The sequence below is a fragment of the Cetorhinus maximus genome, chromosome 5 (assembly GCF_964194155.1).
Source record: "Cetorhinus maximus chromosome 5, sCetMax3.hap1.1, whole genome shotgun sequence".
Classification (NCBI taxonomy): domain Eukaryota; kingdom Metazoa; phylum Chordata; class Chondrichthyes; order Lamniformes; family Cetorhinidae; genus Cetorhinus; species Cetorhinus maximus.
Window position 1 is genome coordinate 140,071,405 of NC_135883.1, and position 22,842 is coordinate 140,094,246.

Sequence of the window (22,842 nt, forward strand, 5' to 3'; positions counted from 1 at the left end):
CTCTCTCCCCTTTTTTTCGAATGGTGGTGTAACAGTCACAATCCTCCAGTCCTCTGGGACTGCTCCTGTATCCAAGAAGGTTTGGAAGATTGTGGCCACTACGTCCTACAGTTTCCACCCATATTTCCCCCAGCAACCAAGGATGTGTATCCCATCTGGATTGGGGGAATTTTTCTACTTTGATCACTGCCATCCTTTTTAATACCTTGTCTTTATCTATTTTTACCTATCCTCTTTTATCAACCACCACTTCCTTCAGTCTAATGTTGGCAGATACAAAGCACTTGATTGGTACCTCAGCCATGCTTCTGCTTCCATTTAGAAGACTTTCTTTTTGGTCCCACCCTTCCTTTTGCTTCCTCTTTTTTTTACCCCAATATTTATGTTTCTCTTGTATGCTGCTTTCTGTGACAATCCACTGAAATTTAATACAATGACATTGTTACTTCAGAAGTGTGTAAGAATAGGCCATTGGGCTGATCGAGCCTGCTCCACCATTCAATAAAATCATGGCTGATGTGATTGTGGCCTTAACTCCACTTTCCTTCCTGCCAGCGCCCCATAACCCTTCATTCCCTTGTAGATCAAAAATTTTATTGGCTCAGCCTTGAATATATTAATTGATCCAGCCTCCACTGCTTCTGTGGAAAAGAATTCCAAACAACCCCCGAGAGAGAAAAAAATCCTCCTCATCCCCGTAAATGGGAGACCCCTTATTTTTAAACTGTACCCTAGTTCTAGATTCCCTCACCAGGGGAAACATCCTTGGTCTGGCATCCTGGGAAAGGAGTGAAAGAGGCTGGCTATTTTGCACCCTAAGTCAGTAGCCTTGACCTTGCATTGTTGCTGGACTAAAATTTTCAGGCATGTCCCTTGACCCTTTACTAACTGACAGACGTAATGGATGTGTTACAGAAAGCGTTATACTTGCAGGAAGTGATCTCACAAGATGCCATGTTATAAATGAGGAAAGACTTGCATTTATAAAGTGCCTTTCATGACCTTGGGTCTCCCAAAGCATTTTATAACCAATGACGTTCTTTTGAAGTGTAGCCATTGTTAGGCAGCCAACTTACACACAGCAAGGTACTGCAAGTGGCCATGTGATGACTAGATTCTGTTGTAATTACAGTGGTTGAGTTAAATATTGGCCAGATCTTCCTTGTTCTTGGAAATAGTGCCATGGGATCTTTTACATCCACCTTGGGTGCAGAAGGGACCTCATTTCAACATTACATGTGAAAAATGAAACCAAAAACAATGTAAACCCCTTTTCTCTTTGTGCTGACATGTCAGCATAGATTTTGTGGTCAAACCTGTGGTGTGAGACTTGAGCCCATACACTCATCTTGGGAGTCAGAAGGCTGCTACCACTAGCTGTGCTTAACATTAATGTTATCAGTTTTAAAAAAAAAACACAATATCCGTACCTCAACAGTAAAGCTTTACATTACTAACATCAATTTCTTTTTCAAATTGACACATGAAGTTTAAGGCATCTTTAGGCTGTTTCCCCAAGACACATGTACAGGGTTATTGGACACAGCACTATTTGCCTGAGGGCTGTAAAATTGGCCATATACCCAGGATTCTCTCCTGTTACCCCTCACCACTTCCAAGATGTCTCCATTCCTCTTGGGGCATGCAGCTGTGATCCAGTAACTGTCTTCATAATTTTGAGAGGGCTAATCATAATTTTACTAAATTAGCAAAAGTGCAGTAATTATTTAGAATTTTAAAAGTTGGCTTTTGGATTATTCTAGCATTTTTATTGGGCGGTTGCGGAATTTAACAAAGGACTTTTCCTCATACTAAGCTGGCAGTCCTGTGTTCATTTTAAAAGACAAGTGTTGCAGTTCTTCAGGCATCTCCCCTTCCTGTGCTGTGATATCTTGGATTTTTATCTCTTAGTTTCCATTTCCCCCCCCACCCCACCTCTGTCACGCAATCCCCTGAGTAATACTTCATCCTCCTGCGCCATAGCACCCATTGCCTGTTAGTCATCCAGGACCTTTTGCTTCCTCCCAATACTTCCACAGAAAGTGACTGCCCCCCTGCTCTCTTGACCCTTTTTAGCAGTGGTTTCATACCACAGCTTAGCCTGACCCCAGCAGTTCTATGCTCATTCCTTTCTAAATGCCAAGACTCCATTACTTTGCTTCTAAACCCCACTATCCACCTTTTATTACTTCAGGGCCATCAACCCTCCAGCCACTGCTCTCAACTTCACAATTCCCCTCCGAATTCAACTTGAAGCCTCTTCTTGTAGATCTTGCACCTCAAGAAAACTTAGGACTTGCGTGATGCTACAAATGCCAGCGATTGAGAAACAATATAAAGGGTTTGACATGATGGATGTAGAGATGTTACCACTTGCAGGTGAGACCAGTAGGGGCGTAAATGTAATCACTAATAAATCAAATGAAGAATTAAAGGGAAATTTCCTTACCCAAAAGTGGTTAGAATGTGGAACTCATTACCACAGTAATTCCTACTAACATCAATGTATTTAAGATTAAATTAGATAAGCACGTGAGGGTGGAAGTGTAGGAAATGGTGAAAAGGAAGAAGGATGGCAAGAGGCCTATGTGGGGCATAAACACGTGTGCTGGTAGGGCTGAGTGACCTGTTCAGTGGTGGAAATTCTTTGTCCATGTTTGTAATTTATATCACAATTAGTGTGCTGGAAATATATATTCTGGCAAGCAGTGAAAGGAACCCTAACTTATGAATGATAGGTGTTCATTTTTTTTAAAAAAATTCAAATGGTTATTGTCATCCTCCAAAGGTGGTGATAATGAGCCTTACTAATGACTGAATTTCATTGGCTATCCTTTCCAATTGTTACAAATGTTTTGGAGTACAAGAAACCTGTTTGAAGTGATGCCACTTTTTTTGAAAAAGCCTAAAAGAATTTCAAAGTACAGGTTATTCTTTGCTTTATGATCAATTTGTACAGGATACTGTTCAGTTCTGCATTTTCTGTACAGGTCAAGTCTTCTGCCCCCACCAGATTTTTCGAGAAGTAGGAGATAGTTTTGAAAGCGTTCCATCATGATGTATGTTAATCTGGAGTTAACTAATCTTCCCACATTAGTAAAATCAGGTCAAAATTCTCAAATCTAGCATGTGAGCAATACTCTACAATGTTTTGAGGTTGTTGTGTTATGACTGTGATTGAATAGATCAACATGGCATTGTTAATACTTTTACTGTAAAGAATTTAAAGGAAAAATCATATGTAGGCTTGTTTGTAAGTTTTTTCCATTCTCTGGTTAAGATTATAAAACTTGTTTAACTTTTTAAACCCTATTTGAATATGGTAAATAAAACCTTGATAACTGCACTGAATTCCTGGCTATATGGGCACTCAATCCTATTCAAAAAATGTCAGGAATTTACAGAAATGTCTATATTTGTGTTATATTTAAAAGAAATACAAGTGTTAGGCATTTGGAGCATATCGAGCACTTTTTTGGAATAGTACTGAGGTTCATTTGGTTTTGTGACCTGGATATGGTTGGTTGGTTGTTTTTATTGCATATGCAAAAATGTAGCATTTTCTTTTCACCAACTATCCTGCGCCTTCAGCAAAATAATTGTGTGTTTCTCTTTCCCTGCGGGGATTGGAATGAGGGGGGAGAAATACATCATTTTTGATTTGTGGACCATTTCCCAGGCTCAAAGGCTTTGGGCGCAGCAGCCATATAAATGGTAAAGTTAACTGCAGAAATTCTTACACTGTTCTGTGCTTATCATATATTGGAAGCAATTTTAATAGTGGAAGGATTTGTGTAAACTTGAGGATTTTTTTCCCCTCCCTCTCTTTGCTCTATCTCACCCCTGACCCACCAAATAGTTCTTGCAATTGGAGTCATGCTTGGAGCCTGTGTTCATCCAACACCTAATGGTCTGTTTCTGTGCTGTAAATACTATGTAACAAATGTCCCCTAGACTTGAAAAGTATTAGGTTTATTTTACTTCATTCCCTTTATGGCCTTCATTCATGCTAAATAATATTTTGATCCTAGTTTGTTGTGGGACTTGCATCAAGCCTGAAAAACACTGAACAAATAGTGTCTTATGTACAAAGAAGAGACTTTTTTTGTATTTAAAAAAAAAACTGACTAAGCCATAGTTGATTAATGGGAAAGTTTGTGTGATAACCCTAGAGCTTAGAATTGTTAATACACCCAAGTAGCAACCATGTGGAGCACAATGACAGCTTGTATCAGAAAAAGCTTTGGCTGAGAGTATTTTGAAAATGTTAGAACAGTATTTAAATTGAGTGGAAACTTAATGAAATAGTTAAAAATATGAATAATTTTAAACACTTGTTTAGATGTTTCAGTGCTCTGCATAATAAACATCTTTTACATAAAATTGTCACTAAAGATACAAGATTCGCTTCTACCTTCTCTGCTAACACTACACAATTCCATAAATCAATTGTATTTTATTTGCTTCATCATTTGTGCACCCTATCATCTAGATAATCAGCTGACTCAACTAATGTAAGTTATGGCAACAGGAAAAGTGGACCTGGAGTATCCAGCATTAATTTCACTCTGCCTGACTACTGTGGCTAGTAAAATGAAGGATTGCTGCTCTAGTTGCATCTTATTTAATGTCTTTGTTTCTGACAATTCCAGAATTGTTGGGCTCTTTTCATGTTTGAAGTTAATTTGACCACCTGTTTTGATTGGGAAAGAAAAAAATCTGAAGCTGATCAACTTGGATTTAAGGAAGCCTGAAAAGCCTTTCAGGTATCCTGTGAGGAAAGGTTTTTTTTAATAAACTGCAGCAAATGTCAGTCATTAGTTAGACACAGAACAAGGACAGCAGTGCACTGACATATCTACCACACCGGTTGTTCCTTGAAGACTGATGTCATCAATCCAAGGCTGAGGCACATCACAAGCTAAGCCATTGTATAGTAAAAACAAGATTGCAGCTGTTCTCCTGTATATAACCTCCAAGAGTTTTTATTATCAAGAGCAGTAGATAAGTGAGTGAAGCCATAATAGTAAACACGGGTTTCTCCAATTTTATTTTTTAATTCAGAAAATATCCGACTACATGTTCGTTTGCCAGCTACAGTTAATTCTAAATACCAGATACGCCACTCTTGCAAACTTCCTTAACTTCAATGCTGACTGTGGTAAATGACCAACTTTAAATTGGCTTTGTTTGAAATACTTTCTCAAATAGAATCAAAAATAGCCATGGTTTGCTATTTCAGGTGCCTGCGGATAGCATAGTTTCATGTTCTGGCCTGTTTTTAGCTTTTCAGTTAATACAACTGAGTACACCAAATTACCAATTAGCTAGTGCTAACTTTTTTTCTGTTTTTAAAAAACCAGGAGCGTCTCATCTGGCTCTTATACTAGCCTGATCTAAATAAAGATTCACATCAGGTCAGTTTTGAGATAGGTGGGGCAGGCTGGGACAGCATTTTAAAATACAGTAATTTGCAGCAGTTGCACTTCGTGCAAATAAAATTTTACAGAATCTTTTCAACAAAATTGATTTTGGATTTTTCTTTATTTGCAAGAAATACACCTGAACAAACTTGTGTAACTTTGTACATTGAAACAATGACTCACCATTTCCTGAATTGATGAAATAAAGTCAGCATGTGTGTGTCAGATATGATTGATTCTGTGACCAGCTACCTGTATATTCCCTGCCTCTCCATCTCTAATTGAAAGGGATCCAGACCTGTACATATTTGCTGGCTTTATTAGATCAATGACTGAACTAGAAAATTGATTGTCGCGGTTGCCAAGGATGTTATTTTGCTATAACTAATTCAAGGACAAATCCTTGGAGGAGGACCTCATTCCTTCTGAGGGTGCACCATCAAATAATGTACAATATGCACCAGCAAAAATACTTGCATCCTTCAGTGCATCTGAGAGCTAGGCCATTTGCAGCAGCCCACCTTCAGGCCTGTTCCTTCCCTCTCATTTTGCACTCTCCTCAATGGGTGAGAAAACAGGTATATATCCAAAGGTCAGATATTCACCTGATGGATACAGTGCATCTGGCGAGTAGACGTGCATCACATTGCATAAGGATTGGGGTGAGTGGCAATGGTAGATGGATAAATGGGTAAATGATGAAGGGCACAAACTAAAGGCTGGTCTCTGAAAGTTGAGAAGTGGCTAATGATGTGGTGGAGCATGCTTAGAAAGACAGTGAAAGTGGAGAGGGCTTAAGCCATAGGATGTAGATATAGTTGAATAAACAAATGCATTTGCCATTCTTGACATGGCTGGGTCATTCCTGCACTGCATCCAAGACCAGGCACAAAGCTCTTGCTGCCCCTTAGCTGCCTCCAACCATGACTTCCTGGTGAGAACAGCAGGTTTCTTCCTCTGAATGCTGGGGCAAATAATGTATTTTCATGACCCCTCCCCCACCCCGCACTCCTGACTGTACCTGGAGATGCATCATTAAATCTGATTCTTTGTGCATTTGTACCAAATACCATCTAGCTCCTCCAAATTCCATTTCTACAAATGGCCATTAACTAGCCTTTTAAAGATAAAAGCAAAAAACTGCGGATGCTGGAAATCCAAAACAAAAATACCAGGAAAAACTCAGCAGGTCTGGCAGCATCTGTGGAGAGGCGCACAGTTAACGTTTCGAGTCCATATGACTCTTCAACAGAACTAATGAAAAATAGAAAAGAGGTGAAATATAAGCTGGTTTAAGGGGGGGTGGGACAAGAAGAGCTGGATAGAGGGCCAGTGATAGGTGGAGATAACCAAAATATGTCACAGACAAAAGGACAAAGAGGTGTTGAAGGTGGTGATATTATCTAAGGAATGTGCTAATTAAGGGTAGAAAGGACGAGCAAGGTACAGATAGCCTTAGTGGGGGTGGGGTGGGGTGAAGGAATTGAAAAAGGCTAAAAGGTAGAGATAAAACAATGGATGGAAATACATTTAAAAATAATGGAAATAGGTGGGAAAAGAAAAATCTATATAAATTATTGGAAAAAACAAAAAGGAGGGGGAAAATCGGAAAGAGGGTGGGGATGCAGGAGCGAGTTAATGATCTAAAATTGTTGAACTCAATATTCAGTCCGGAAGGCTGTAAAGTGCTTAGTCGGAAGATGAGGTGCTGTTCCTCCAGTTTGCGTTGAGCTTCACTGGAGCAATGCAGCAAGCCAAGGACGGACATGTGGGCATGAGAGCAGGGTGGAGTGTTGAAATGGCAAGCGACAGGGAGGTCTGGGTCATGCTTGCGGACAGACCGAAGGTGTTCTGCAAAGCAGTCACCCAGTCTGCGTTTGGTGTCTCCAATGTAGAGGAAACCGCATTGGGAGCAACGAATGCAATAGACTAAGTTGAGGGAAGTGCAAGTGAAATGCTGCTTCACTTGAAATGAGTGTTTGGGCCCTTGGACGGTGAGGAGAGGGGAAGTAAAGGGGCAGTAAAGTTGCATCTTCTGTGTTTGCATGGGAAGGTGCCTTGGGAGGGGGTTGAGGTGTAGGGGGTGATTGAGGAGTGGACCAGGGTGTCAAGGAGGGAACGATCCCTACGGAATGCCGCCGGGGGGGTGGAAAGGGAAGATGTGTTTGGTGGTGGCATCATGCTGGAGTTGGTGGAAATGGCAGAGGATGATCCTTTGAATGCGGAGGCTGGTGGGGTGATAAGTGAGGACAAGGGGGACCCTATCATGTTTCTGGGAGGGAGAAGGAGGTGTGAGGGTCAAACCCGCTGACAAGGGTGGTGCTGTTGTTGTCTGGCGCACTGACCTCTACCTCGCAGAGGCTGATCGTCGATTCGCAGACACTTCCTCCTACCTCTCCCTGGACCATGACCCCACCACTGAACATCAAGCCATTGTTTCCAGGACTGTTACTGACCTCATCTCCTCTGGAGATCTTCCTTCCACAGCTTCCATAGAACCATAGAACACGACAGCACAGAAAAACAGGCCATTTGGCCTTTCTAGTCTGTGCCGAAATATTTTTCCGCTAGTCCCATTGACCTGCACCCAGTCCATAACCCTCCAGACCTCTCCCATCCATGTATCTATCCAATTTATTCTTAAAACTTAAGAGTGAACCCGCATTTACCATGTCAGATGGCAGCTCATTCCACACTCCCACCACTCTGAGTGAAGAAGTTCCCCCTAATGTTCCCCCTAAACCTTTTCCCTTTCACCCTAAAGCCATGTCCTCTTGTGTTTATCTCTCCTAATCTAAGTGGAAAGAGCCTACTCGCATTTACTCTGTCTATACCCCTCATAATTTTGTAAACTTCTATCAAATCTCCCCTCATTCTTCTACGCTCCAAGGAATAAAGTCCTAACCTGTTTAATCTTTCCCTGTAACTCAACTCCTTAAGACCCGGCAACATCCTAGTAAATCTTCTCTGCACTCTCTCAATCTTACTGATATCCTTCCTGTAGTTAGGCGACCAGAACTGCACACAATACTCCAAAGTTGGCCTCACTAATGTCTTATACAACCTCACCATAACATCCCAACTCCTATACTCAATACTTTGATTTATGAAGGCCAGTATGCCAAAAGCTTTCTTTACAACCCTGTCTACCTATGACGCCACTTTCAGGGAATTATGTATCTGAACTCCCAGATCGCTTTGTTCCTCCGCACTTCCTTGGTTTGTCCTTCCAAAATGCAACAGCTCACACTTTTCTGCATTAAATTCCATCTGCCATTTTCTGGCCCATTTTTCCAGTTGGTCCAGATCCCTCTGCAAGCTTTGAAAGCCTTCCTCACTGTCCACAACGCCTCCAATCTTAGTGTCATCAGCAAACTTGCTGATCCAATTTACCACATTATCATCCAGATCATTGATATAGACAACAAACAACAATGGTCCCAGCACAGATCCCTAAGGCACACCACTAGTCACAGGCCTCCAGTCTGAGAAGCAATCATCCACTACCACTCTGTCTTCTCCCATACAGCCAATTTCGAATCCAGTTTACACCCTCTCCATGGATACCAAGTGTCTGAACCTTCTGAACTAACCTCCCATGTGGGACCTTGTCAAAGGCCTTACCAAAGTCCATCCACAGCCTTTCCTTCATCTACTTTCTTAGTAACCTCCTCGAAAAACTCTACAAGGTTCGTTAAACACGACCTGCCACGCACAAAGCCATGCTGACTATCCTTAATCAGCCCTTGGCTGTCCAAATAATTGTATATCCGATCTCTCAGAACACCTTCCAATAATTTACCTACTACTGACGTCAGGCTCACTGGCCTGTAATTATCTGGTTTACTTTTGGAGCCTTTTTTAAACAACTGAACAACATGAGCTACCCTCCAATCCTCTGGCACCTCACCCGTGGCTAAGGACATTTTAAATATTTCTGCCAGGGCCCCTGCAATTTCTACACTAGTCTCCCTCAAGGTTCAAGGAAATATCATGTCAGGCCCGGGGGTTTATCTACCTTTATTCGCTGTAAGGCAACAAGCACCTCCTCCTTTAATCTCTATATGTTCCATGACACTACTGCTTGTTTCCCTTCCTTCCTTATACACTCTGCCAGTTTCCTAAGTAAATACTGATGCAAAAAAACTGTTTATGATCTCCCCCATCTCGTGAGGCTCCACACATAGACGACCACTCTGATCTTCAAGGGGACCAATTGTGTCCCTTACTATCCTTTTACTCTTAATATACTTGTAGAAACCCTTCGGGTTTACCTTCACATTATCTGCCAAAGCAACCTCATGTCTTCTTTTTGCCTTCCTGATTTCCTTCTTTAGTATTTTCTTACATTTTCTATACTCTACAAGTACCTCATTTGCTCCTTGTTGCCAATACCTGCTATACACCTCTCTCTTCTTAACCAGATCGCCAATATCCCTTGAAAACCAAGGTTCCCTATGCCTGTTAACTTTTCCTTTAATCCTGACAGGAACATGCAAACTTTGCACTCTCAAAATTTCGCCTTTGAATGCCTTCCACTTACTGAAAACAACTTATCCCAATCCATTCTTCCTAGATCCTTTCTCATTTCCACAAAATTGGCCTTTCTCCAATTTAGAATCTCAACTCGAGGACCAGACCTATCCTTATCCATAATTAACTTAAAACTAACGACATTGTGGTCACTGGACCCAAAATGTTCGCCTACACATACTTCTGTCACCTGAACTGTCTGGTTCCCTAATAGGAGATCAAGTATTGCATCCTCTCTCGTTGGTACCTCTATATATTGATTTAGAAAACTTTCCTGAACACATTTGACAAACTCCAAGCCATCCAGCCCTTTTACAGTATGGGAGTCCCAGTCAATATGTGGAAAGTTAAAATCTCCTACTATCACAACTTTCTGTTTCTTGCGTTGGTCTGCTATCTCTCTACAGATTTGCTCCTCCAATTCTCTTTGACTATTGGGCGGTCTATAATACAACCCTATTAGTGTGGTCACACCTTTCCCGTTCCTCAGCTCCACCCATATGGCCTCTGTAGATGAGCCCTCCGGGCTGTCCTGTCTACGCACAGCTGTGATATTTTCCCTGACTAGTAATGCCACTTCTCCCCCTTTCATCCCTCCTCCTCTACCACGTCTGAAACAACGGAACCCCGGAACATTGAGCTGCCAGTCCTGCCCCTCCTGCAACCAAGTCTCACTAATAGCAATAATGTCGTAATCCCACGTGCCAATCGTCTCCCAACCTCGGATGGTCCGCTTCTACCTCCTACCCAAAATCTGCAAACAGGACTGTCCCGGCAGACCGATCGTGTCAGCCTGTTCCTGCCCCGTGGAACTCATTTTTTGCTATCTTGACTCCATTCTCTCTCCCCTTGTCCAGTCCCTTCCCACCTACATCTGTGATTCCTCTGACATCCTACATCATATCAACAATTTCCAGTTCCCTGGCCCCAACCGCCTCCTCTTCACCATGGACATCCAATCCCTCTACACCTCCATCCCCCACCAGGATGGTCTGATGGCTCTCCGCTTCTTCCTCGAACAGAGGCCCAAACAATCCCCATCCACCACTACTCTCCTCCGTCTGGCTGAACTTGTTCTCACACTGAACAATTTCTCCTTAAACTCCTCTCACTTCCTCCAAATAAAAGGTGTGGCTATGGGTACCCGCATGGGCCCCAGCTATGCCTGTCTCTTTATGGGGTATGTGGAACATTCCTTGTTCCAGTCCTACTCCGGCCCCCTCCCACAACTCTTTCTCCAGTACTTCGGTGCTGCTTCATGCTCTCGTCTGGACCTGGAAAAATTTATTAATTTTGCTTCCAATTTCCACCCCTCCATCATTTTCACATGGTCCATCTCTGACACTTCCCTACCCTTCCTTGACCACTCTGTCTCAATTTCTGGTGATAGACTGTCCAGCAATATCCATTACAAGCCTACCGACTCCCACAGCTACCTCGACTACAGCTCCTCACACCCCGCTTCCTGTAAGGACTCCATGCCATTCTCTCAGTTCCTTTGCCTCCATCGCATCTGTTCTGATGATGCCACTTTCAAAAACAGTTCCTCTGACATGTCCTCCTTCCATAACCGAGGTTTCCCACCCACGGTGGTTGACAGGGCCCTCAACCATGTCCAGCCCATCTCCCATGCATCCATCCTCACGCCTTCTCCTCCCTCCCAGAAACATGATAGGGTCCCCCTTGTCCCCACTTATCACCCCACCAGCCTCCGCATTCAAAGGATGCCACCACCAAACACATCTTCCCTTCACCCCCTCCGGCGGCATTCCGTAGGGACTGTTCCCTCCGTGACACCCTGGTCCACTCCTCCATCATCCCCTACACCTCAACCCCCTCCCACAGCACCTTTCCATGCAACCGCAGAAGATGCAACGCCTGCCCCTTTACTTCCCCTCTCCTCACCGTCCAAGGGCCCAAACACTCATTTCAAGTGAAGCAGCATTTCACTTGCACTTCCCTCAACTTAGTCTACTGCATTCGTTGCTCCCAATGCGGTTTCCTCTACATTGGAGAGACCGTACGCAGACTGGGTGACCGCTTTGCAGAACACCTTCGGTCTGTCCCAGACCTCCCTGTCACTTGCCATTTCAACACTCTACCCTGCTGTCATGCCCACATGTCCGTCCTTGGCTTGCTGCATTGCTCCAGTGAAACTCAATGCAAACTGGAGGAACAGCACCTCATCTTCCGACTAAGCACTTTACAGCCTTCCGGACTGAATATTGAGTTCAACAATTTTAGATCATTAACTCTCTTCTGCATCCCCACCCCCTTTCCGATTTTCCCCCTCCTTTTTGTTTTTTCCAATAATTTATATAGATTTTTCTTTTCCTACCTATTTCCATTATTTTTAAATGTATTTCCATCCATTGTTTTATCTCTACCTTTTAGCCTTTTTCGATTCCTTCACCCCACCCCACCCCCACTAGGGCTTTCTGTACCTTGCTCGTCCTGCTTTCTACCCTTAATTAGCACATTCCTTTAAATAATATCACCACCTTCAACACCTCTTTGTCCTTTTGTCTGTGACATCTTTTGGCTATCTCCACCTATCACTGGTCCTCTATCCAGCTCTTCTTGTCCTACCCCCCCCCCCCCCCCCCCCCCCAAAACCAGCTCATATTTCACCCCTTTTCTATCTTTCCTTAGTTCTGTTGAAGAGTCATACGGACTCGAAACGTTAACTGTGCTCCTCTCCACAGATGCTGCCAGACCTGCTGAGTTTTTCCAGGTATTTTTGTTTTTGTTTTAGCCTTTTAAAGAGTGCAGATTGGTCACGCAGGTGCATGTGATGACAGGTATGCAGCTAGGAGATATAAAACTCTTCAAAATTTACTGCCATAATCAAGCTGAAATTTGAGAATCTGTCACCCTGACTTTACTTCCACGTTTTGCCCACACATTTCTACGGAACTCTGAACCTTCACATTAATTTTGAGCCCATAAGGAGGGACAAAATTCTGTCGCTTGACTTGCTCCATTTTTGAATAATTATTTAACATTTTACATGTTTTACATATGTTTTACATCTGCACTGATGATATTCATCTGTATCTCTCCACTGCATCTCCTGAACCATCCACTACCTCTGCTGTCAAATTGCTTGTCCAGTTTTGAATGAGTCAGAATTTCCATCCATCCATTTTCACACCATTCCTCCAGGTGAGGGTGGCAGTGGCAGTAAGCTGAGCAGGGCCAACCAGGATTCTATTTCCTCAGTTATCAGGCCAGCCGAGAGATGTGATCCCTCCAGCTTTCCCTAGGTCGGCCTCGAGGTCTCTGCTTAGTGGACCATGACCAGTACAGCTCCAGCTGGAGCCTACCAGGGGGTGCGTATCAGATGCCCGAACCACCTTAACTGGCCCCTCTCGATCCAGAGTTTCCTCCAACTTAAAATCCATCTGAACCGTTCTCCACCCACTTCCCCAACTCTCCAATGTTCTGACTCTGTACTCTTTGATATTCCCCCTCCCTAAGTCTACTGCTCAAACTCATAATAACAAAATAAATAGGAGCAGGGGTAGGCCAGTTGGCCCCTCGAACCTGCTCCGCCAATCAGTAAGATCATGGCTGATCTAACCGGGGCCTTGACTCCACTTTGTTGCCTGCTCCTCACAACCCTGAGCTCCTTTTGTAGATCAAAAAGCTGTCTGACCCAGTCCCCATGGCTCTCTGGGGAACTCTAAAGACTACCAACCCTCTGAAAAGGCATTCCTTCACATCTCCATCTTAAATGGGAGACCCCTTTCCTTGATTATGTGCCCCCTAGTTGTAGGTTCCCCCACGAGGGGAAACATCCTTTCAGCATCCACCCTGTCAAGCTGCCTCAGAGTCTTCTGTTACAATAAGATCACCTCTCATTCTTCTGAACTCCATTGAGTATAGGCCCAATCTGCTCAAATATTTCTCATTAGACAGCCCCTTCATCCCAAGAATCAACCTACTGAACCTTCTCTGAACTGCTTTCAATGCAAATATATTCTTAAAGTAAGGAGACCAGAATTGTACACAGTACTCCAGATGCAGTCTGACCAATACCCTGTACAGCTGTAGCAAGACTTCCCTGTTTTTATACTTCATCTCTTGCGATAAAGGCCAACATTCCATTTGCCTTCTTACTAACTGTAGCTGCATGCTAACTTTTTGTGATTTATGTATGAGGACACCCATATCCCTCTGTACTGCAACATTCTGTAGTCTTTCTCCATTTATATGAACATGTGAACTAGGAGCAAGAGTAGGCCACTTGGCCCCTCGAGCCTGCACCGCCATTCAATAAGATGATGGCTGATCTGATTGTAACCTCAACTCCACATCCCTGCCTACCCCCGATTTAAATAATATGCTGCTTTTCTATTCTTTCTGTCAAAGTGTACAATCACACATTTTCCCACATTATACTCTATCTGAAAACTTTTTGCCCATTTATTTTATCCATATCCCTTTGCAGACCCTCTGTACCCTCCTCACAACTTGCATTCCCACTTACGGGTTAGCAAACTGTGACTAGTGGGATACTGCAATCTTCAGTACTTGCGTCCCAATCGTTTGCAATGATTTGGATGTGGGGACCAAATATAACACAATATTTCCAAGTTAACTAATGGCACAAAACTAGGTGGGAATGTATGTTGTGAGGATGATGCAAATAAGCTTCAGGGGGTTTGGACAGGATTTGTGAGTGGAATATAATGTGGACAAGCTTGAGGTTATCCACTTCGATAGGAGGAACAGAGCTGCAGTGTATTTCTTAAATGATGAGAAATTGGGAAGTGTTGATGTCCAAAAGGACCTGGGTGTCCTTGTTCATAAGTCACTGAAAGCTAACATGCAGGTGCAGCAAGCAATTAGGAAGGCAAATGGTATGTTGGACTTCATTGCAAGAGAATTTGAGTACAGGAATAAAGATGTATAGAGCCTTGGTTAGACTGCACTTGAAGTATTGTGTGCAATTTTGGTCCCCTTACCTAAGGAAGGATGCACTTGCCATAAAGTGCATTAGAGGTTCTCCAGACTAATTCCTGGGATGGCGGATCTGCCCTGTGGGGCGACTGGGTCTGTATACTCTAGAGTTTAGAAGAATGAGAGGTGATCTCATTGAAAAACACAAAATTTACAAGGTTTGACAGTGTGGATGCGGAATCTAGAACCAAGAGGCACCGTCTCAGAATTAGGGGCAAGCTATTTAGGATTGAGATGAGGAATTTCTTTACTGAGGTGGTGAATCTTTGGAATTCTCTACCCCAGAGGACGGTGGAAGCTCAGTCATTGAATATGTTCAAGACAGAGACTGATAGATTTCTAGATGTTAGTGACATCATGGGATATGGGGATAGGGCGGAAAGTGGTGTTGAGGTAGCTGATTAGCATGATCTAGTTGAATGGTGGAGCAGGCTCGGGGCTGATTGATTTACTCCTGCTCATATGTTCCTATCTACGCTGTTTGTTACATCCTCTAAGAACTCTAATAAATTGGTCAAACATAATTTCCCTTTCATTAAAAAAAAATCCCTCCCTAAATATTTGCCTCTTTACTATACTCTTCTTAAGATTGTCGTTATAGAATTCTATCAATTTGACTAAATGTTTCATCACCCTCTTAATCTTTTGACTTGATATTCCTTTGTTTTTATCATACCTCGTTATATAAATATAAATGATGTTTAATTGTTCATCGATAAAAGAACTAAAATGTTTTTGGACTTCGGGAAATCTCATACAATCTACCTTGACGAGACAAATCCAGTTCTTCTAATTTGTTTAATTAGCATTAACTGATTAGTTAATACTATGAAAAAGTAAATAATTGCATGGATCTCTTTAACATACCAAGTATTTCTTTCCCAACACCTGTTGAACATTAAGTATAGTAGAAGCCTTGTAAACTAAAATTAACATGAAATAGTAATCGTCCTTTGCAGTTTACACAGGAGATATGTAAAATATTCTTTGTTTCATTTCGTTGCATGTGTATTGCTTCCCCAACTACAGGAATTGGGTTGGATTCTGCCAGGCTCAATAGGGTTGCTTGGTTGTTGGAACGGTTGCACTCTGTGGAACTTGGAATATGTTGAGTGAAGTTTGCCGGATATGCTACAGCTGTACTTGGAAGCATTGTCGTAGGATCTCTCTGAATGAGGGTTCTGAAAGGACAAAAAGCTCAAAAGCATCAGTTAGTGATTTCTCCAATGAATAATTTAACACAGGAATATAATTTGGGACCAGTCATTAATTGTGTATAATGAAGTGAGCAGAGTAATTGAAGTGACATTTGTCTAGTGCATAGCAGAATTGCACTGGGTGAACTTCATTGAATACTAATCTTATTTATTGAATTGACAACCTGCTGTACTACCTAAGCCAGTTATGAGTATGAATGCTGATCGACTTGCCCAGGATTCTATTGGAGTATATTGCTTTTGTGGCCATATTGTTTTTTTTGTTTGGATATGTAAAGCAATTAGAAAATGGCTTTTGATGGGTTTTCATCAACTGATTTTTATGTTGCTAATTTCCTTTCTGTTGTTGCATTTCCCTGTTTAAAATAGTATTTTAGTTTTCAACATCTAAAGTCTGTTTTGTCAGCTGCTCTGTTTTCAATTGCTTACATTTGCATTATGTATTTAATGCAAAGACAAGTCTCAAAATGCTTTACAAATGGAAATAGGAAACTGGATGTTGTTGAGGGGGAGATGCCTGTGGACAGAAACCTACTTGAGATTAGAAAGAAATAAGGCAAAGTGGTTTTGGGGTGTGTTCGTGGTTGGGTAGAGACAGCTGATGACTGCACCAATGATAGGTAAGAGAAAACTGACTCCCATGTTAACTGGGAATGAATCCAGGCAACAAACAAGCAGCATTTCACTGACTTTAGTTACTTTGACGTAGGAAGCAGAAAGGCAACTTTGTGATTTCCTGATCTCGCATATCAAGCACTTCATGTTTCTTTTCTCTTTTTTTCTTCTTGGCATAGCTCCCCCAGTGGTTGAGAGTTTATTGAATAAGTAGGTCACATAGCTCAGGAAGGGTTCAGGCTTGTGCCACTCCTTTCCTGACCCCTTCTTCTTTGTGCTATTAGTTAATCTTGTTTAGAGTAGAGTAGGATGCTGTAGTTAGCAATTGGGCTAGAAAGACTTCAGTATTCCTCCTCCTGATCACTGGTAAACCCTGTTGAAATTGTAATTTTAACCATAGCCTCAAATTTCCTCGATGGGTAGACCTTATTGAATTCACAGACTTTAAATATTGGGACATCATTTTTCTTGTAGAGAAGAATTTATGTCCTGCACAATTCTCAATAGTTAAATGGCCTAGGTAGGGCAGACGGCTTCACCATGAAAACTCACTGGGGCCGTGGCCCAGGCTGTGGTTCTGTGGGGCCGTGGCCCAGGCTGTGGTTCTGTGGGGCCGTGGCCCAGGCTGTGGTTCTGTGGGGCCGGGGCCCAGGCTGTGGTTCTGTGGGGCCGGGGCCCAGGCTGTGGTTCTGTGGGGCCGGGGCCCAGGCTGTGGTTCTGTGGGGCCGGGGCCCAGGCTGTGGTTCTGTGGGGCCGGGGCCCAGGCTGTGGTTCTGTGGGGCCGGGGCCCAGGCTGTGGTTCTGTGGGGCCGGGGCCCAGGCTGTGGTTCTGTGGGGCCGGGGCCCAGGCTGTGGTTCTGTGGGGCCGGGGCCCAGGCTGTGGTTCTGTGGGGCCGGGGCCCAGGCTGTGGTTCTGTGGGGCCGGGGCCCAGGCTGTGGTTCTGTGGGGCCGGGGCCCAGGCTGTGGTTCTGTGGGGCCGGGGCCCAGGCTGTGGTTCTGTGGGGCCGGGGCCCAGGCTGTGGTTCTGTGGGGCCGGGGCCCAGGCTGTGGTTCTGTGGGGCCGGGGCCCAGGCTGTGGTTCTGTGGGGCCGGGGCCCAGGCTGTGGTTCTGTGGGGCCGGGGCCCAGGCTGTGGTTCTGTGGGGCCGGGGCCCAGGCTGTGGTTCTGTGGGGCCGGGGCCCAGGCTGTGGTTCTGTGGGGCCGGGGCCCAGGCTGTGGTTCTGTGGGGCCGGGGCCTAGGCTGTGGTTCTGTGGGGCCGGGGCCCAGGCTGTGGTTCTGTGGGGCCGGGGCCCAGGCTGTGGTTCTGTGGGGCCGGGGCCCAGGCTGTTAAGTATTCCTGGGTTGTTTCAAAGGGGCAGGTTTAGCAATATCTTTTCCTCTGGCAGAAACAACCTTCCAAATTTTCAGCACCTTGGACCAATGGTTACTTTTAATTGCACTTATTATATTGATCATAGACATTAAAAATAGTGTTGAGAATGGGCAGGTTCGAAGATGGCAGTATTTCTACTTCATCCTATTAGTTAATTGCTGATTTGATCACCCTTTGAATGAATGAACCACCATTACTAAAAGCCAGGCAGAGCCTCTACACTGGGGTAAATGCATAGATCAAATTTGAAGTATGTAGTTGCTTTGCAATCTGTAGAAACTGAGCAATTTGTTCTCTTTCCTTGAAAGAATTACTTGGAACATGAATGGTAATATTTGGGTTGGATACAAGTCTTTGAAGAAGCATATTTGTTTCAAGCATGTGAAACAGCTGTACTTGGGAATTAACAAGCCAGTCCCTTGAGCCATATTTGCATAAGATACAAGTAACATGCACCTTGCATAACAATGGTCAGCCAAAAGGTATGGCGATAAAGGCAACCCTGACCCTTTGGTACTTTCCTTCTGCAAAGCCATGTTGAAGCATGTGGTAACCATGTTGATCCATAAATTAATCTGCCATTAGAATAAAGGAAGATTACCAGTTTATGATGTCACTGTAGATTATTTTTGTCTCTTGGAGATTACCAAACTGGTAGACCAGTGAGGTTAGCCAATGATATTGTTGGATTCTTTGTTGCTTTAGACTCCAAGCTGGAATGTGTAAGAAGTAATGTGGTGTGCCACAGGGATCAGTGCTGGGGCCTCAACTTTTTACAATTTATATGAATGACTTGGATGAAGGCACCAAAGATATGGTTGCTAAATTTGCTGATGACACAAAGATAGGTAGGAAAATTAATTGTGAAGCGGACATAAGGAGGCTACAAAGGTCAAGTGAGTGGCAAATGGAGTATAATGTGGGCAAATGTGAAATTGTCCATTTTAGCAGGAAGAATAAAAAAGAAGTATATTACCTAAATGGTGAGAGATTGCAGAGCTCTTGAGATGCAGAGGGATCTGGATGCCCTTGTGCATGAATCACAAAAGGTTAGCATGCAGGTACAGCAAGTAATTAAGGCTGATAGAATGTTATTTTTTATTGCGAGGGCAACTGAATACAAAGGTAGGGAAGTTATGCTTCAGTTATGCAGGGCATTCGTGAGACCACATCTAGAGTATTGTGTACAGCATTCATCTCCTTATTTAAGGAAGGAGGTAAATGCACTGAAAGCAGTTCAGAGAAGGGTTACTTGACTGATACCTGGAATGGGAGGTTTGTCTTATCAGGGAAGAGGCTGCACAGGCTAGGCTTGAATCTGCTAGAGTTTAGAGGAGTAAGAGGTGACTTGATTGAAACACAAGATCCTGAGGGGTCATGATAAGGTGCATGTGGAAAGGGCGTTTCCTTTTGTGGGAGAATCTAGAACCAGGGGTCACTATAGTAAGGGTCGCCCATTTGAAACATGAGAAATTTTTTCTCAGAGTCTTGAGTCTTTGGAACTCCTCAAAAGGTGATGGAAGCAGAGCTTTTGAATATTTTTAAGGCAGAGGTAGATAGATTCTTGATAAGGAAGGAGGTGAAAGGTTATAGGAGTGAAAGGTTATAGGGGGTAGGCAGGAATGTGGAGAAATCAGATCAGCCATGATCTTACTGAATAGTGGAGCAGGCTCAAGGGTCCTACTCCCATCATTCATATAGTTGTAATGAGACCTTTATTGTGCATAAGCTTCAAACAATGTATTGTATAAGGAAGGAGGAGGAATTGGAATGTGCAGTCATTGGCAAGATGCTAATGGATCCAGATGAACCAAGGCTATTAAGTTCAGGGATTCAAACCCAAGAAAATGAGTGCATACTATTAAGCCCATAAAGGTGTCTCAGCATTTTGGGTTTTATAGATATGATGTAAACGTAAGCTGAAAGATGATGAAACAATACAAAACAGTGGCTGGGCCACAGTTAGAATACTATCTATAGATTTGGAACTCCAATTAACAAGGGCATTAAATCCACACACAACATAGAGCACAGATTCTCCAGGATGGTACCAAGGATAGGAAAAAATATTTATGAGGAGCAAATTTAGATATCAGGACTAATGTGGCCTCCCCCAACCTGAGCAAACTTTGATCCCTTCTCTATTGCTTCCTCCAAAATGTAACAGACTTTAGTCTAGCCCTCTTCCTTACTTTCCAATTGAGCAATATTGAACATTTTTAGCAATCATCCCTCTGCCCCCTAACATTGAGCAGCCCCCCATCCAATGCTATGACCATGGCGTCCCCTTTTCTTCCGGAACTAGAGGTCACTATTTAAAAATAAGGGGTTGCTCATTTAAGATAGGAGAAATTTTTTCTGAGCATAGTGAGTCTTTAGAGCTCCCTTCCTCAAAAGGCAGTGGAAGCAGAGTCTTTGAATGTTTTCAAGGCAGAGGTAGATTCTTGATGAACAATTGAGTGAAAGGTTACTGGAGGTAGGTGGAAGGTCAGAGTCAGATCAGCCATGATCTGATTGAATGGTGGAGCAGGCTCGAAAGGCTGAGTGGCTTCTAATTCGTATGTTCCTGTTGCCCTACCATCTTATGATTTAAGGTGAAAGCTTTGACTGTAAAATTGAACCTTCATTCTGTGTTTATGAACTTATATATTTGGCAAACTTTTAAGTAGACTTGTAATTTATTTTAAGTCCATGCCAGTGGCATTCCCTGCAATGACATTGTACCCTTTCTTTTCCCCCAACTCCCTTGTGACTAAACGGGATAGTAGATGGATTGTTCAGTGGCTCACTGCCCCTCCCCATAACCAGCCGTCTAAACGTCATTATTACTCCTTTCTTCCACCAGGTGTTGACCTGAACGTTGTCCGGATGTTATACTTGTCCTGACAGCCTGTCTGCTGTGCTACATGGATTGATTAATAATTTAATGACTTGATCTGTACTTGTCACTGTAGGAGCCCTTTGGAATTATCAGTGTTTTCATTGAAGGTGTATTCCATCAGTTAATAGTAACCTGCAGTATATTGTACTATAATCATTTAGAAAATCATAATACAATCAGGCAGAGTCAACATTAGTTTTTTGAAAGCGAAATGGTGTTTGACAAATTTATTAGAGCTCTTTGAGGATGTAACAAGCAAGGTGAATAAAGGGGTACCAGTAGATGGTGTGTTCGGATTTACAAAAAGCATTTGATAAGTTCGATATAAAAGGTATTGCAAGGATAAGAGCTCATGGTGCTGGAGTAATATATTAGCATGGCTAGAGGCTAACTAACAGAAAACAGTCAGAATAAATGGGTCACTTCAATGAAGAGTGCAGGAGGACATGCCAGGAGTAGCATCAGGCATACCTAAAAATGCGGCATCAACCTGGTGAAGCTACAACACAGACTACTTGCATGGCAAACAGCGTAATAGCATGCAATAGACAGCTAAGCAATCACACAACTAGTGGATCAGATCCAAGTTCTGCAGTCCTGCCACATCTGTCGTGAATGGCGGTGGACAATTAAACAACTAACTGGAGGAGGCGGCTCCACAAATATCCCTGTCCTCAAATGATGGGGGAGCCCAGCACATCAGTGCAAAAGACGAGGCTAAAGCTTTTGCAGCTATCTTCAGTTAGAAGTGCCAAGTGGATGGTCCATTTTGGCCTCCTCCTGAGGTTCGCAGCATCACAGATGCCATCTTCAGCCAATTTGATTCACTCCACACGTGATATTAAGAAATGGCAGAAGGCACTGGATGCAGAAAAGGCTATAAGCCCTGACAATATTCCGGCAATAGTACTGAAGACTTGTGCTCCAGAACTAGCTGTATCCTTAGCCAAGCTGTTCTAGTACAGCTACAACACTAGCATCTACCTGGCAAAGTGGAAAATTGCCCAGGTAAAAAGCAGGACAAATCCAACCCAGCCAGTTACCATCCCCTCAGTCTACTCTTGTTCATCAGCAAAGTGATGGAAGGGGTTGTTTACAGTGCTATCAAACGGCACTTACTCAGCTATAACTTGCTCAGTTTGGGCCACTCCATTCCTGACCACATTGTAGCCTTGGTCCAAACATGGACAAAAGAGCTGAACTCAAGGGGAGGTGAGTGTGACTGCCCTTGACAACAAAATAGTATCTGACCATGTGTGGCATCAAGGAGCCCCAGCATGACTGAAGTCAATGGGAATTGGGTTGGTGGTGGCGGGGAAGATGGGGAACACTTCACTGGTTGGAGTCATACCTAGCACAATGGAAGATGGTTGTTGGAGGTCAGTCATCACAGTCCCAGGATATTGCTGCAGAGTTCTTCAGGCTCATGTCCTCGGCCCAACCATCTCCAGCTGCTTCGTCAATGACCTCCCCTCCATCATAAGGTTAGAAGTGGGGATGTTCATGGATGATTGCGCAATGTTCACCATTCATGACTCCTCAGATACTGAAGCAGTCCATGTGCAGTAAAACCTGAACAACATTGGAGCTTAGGCTGGTAAGTGGCAAGTATATTCGTGCCACACAAGTGCCAGGCAATGACCATCTCCAACAAGAGAGAACCTAACCATCTCCCCATGACATTCAATGGCGTTACCATTGCCGAATTCCCCACTATCAACATTGTGGGGTTACCATTGACCAGGAACTGAACTGGACCAGCTATATTAATACAGTGACTACAAGAGCAGGGCAGAGACTGGAAATTCTGCAATGAGTAACTCTCCACCTGACT

The 22,842-nt window shown here is 43.4% G+C and overlaps 1 protein-coding gene across 1 annotated transcript in view; it reads left to right on the forward strand.

Annotated features, from left to right (window-relative positions):
- The window catches only part of LOC144680957 (forkhead box protein O3-like), a 95,032-nt gene that overhangs the window by 12,798 nt on the left and 59,392 nt on the right, over positions 1–22,842 (forward strand). The gene's annotated exons all lie outside the window — the stretch shown is intronic.